General features: G+C 44.8%; 1 protein-coding gene and 1 long non-coding RNA gene across 2 annotated transcripts in view; one reads left to right on the forward strand and one right to left on the reverse strand.

The window, feature by feature from the left end:
- The window catches only part of ube3d (ubiquitin protein ligase E3D), a 37,312-nt gene that overhangs the window by 10,268 nt on the left and 26,473 nt on the right, over positions 1–571 (forward strand). The gene's annotated exons all lie outside the window — the stretch shown is intronic.
- The window catches only part of LOC116690682 (uncharacterized), a 20,643-nt gene that overhangs the window by 4,484 nt on the left and 15,588 nt on the right, over positions 1–571 (reverse strand). The window lies entirely within an intron of this gene.

Consider the following 571-nt stretch of genomic DNA (forward strand, 5'->3'; position numbering starts at 1 on the left):
ACAAGGTCTTGGTTTAATACTTACGGCAAACAAGCCCCCCGTTACAACCGGCTCACAGGCCACAACAAAAGACGGACATGTACAGCAACGTAACAATAATAAAGTGACATTTATTAAATAATGATGCAAACAACAGCACGATGAGGTGTGATTGTCAGTATCAGTGATGAAGGAAGGTGGATGGATGTAATGTAGGATGGGAGGTGCATGTTGTCACTTGTCAGTAGTTACTAGTAAATACTAGGACTAGTAACTACTAGTAAGTAGTAACTAGTAGTACTAGTTTCTGCTTAGTAGTAACTAAGGGAAAACTCAAACAGAGAAAACATGTTGGTGCGCCGTCGGGAGAATGGGTCCGCCCGGTCTCTGTGCAGGCGGGGTTAAATAGTCTGGGAGGACCGGCCAGGTGATCACAGTCATCTCATCATCGTCTCCGCTACACCTGCAAGGTAACAAGACAAACCACAGTACACATGCAGGACAGGCCCGGGGCCGGCACACCAACAAACATGACATCATTTTTAGAGCTAGTGTTTGTTTGTATGCAGTAGTTATTATACAGTTGTGAGGA

This window comes from Etheostoma spectabile, chromosome 6 (genome assembly GCF_008692095.1).
Source record: "Etheostoma spectabile isolate EspeVRDwgs_2016 chromosome 6, UIUC_Espe_1.0, whole genome shotgun sequence".
NCBI classification, from domain to species: Eukaryota; Metazoa; Chordata; class Actinopteri; order Perciformes; family Percidae; genus Etheostoma; species Etheostoma spectabile.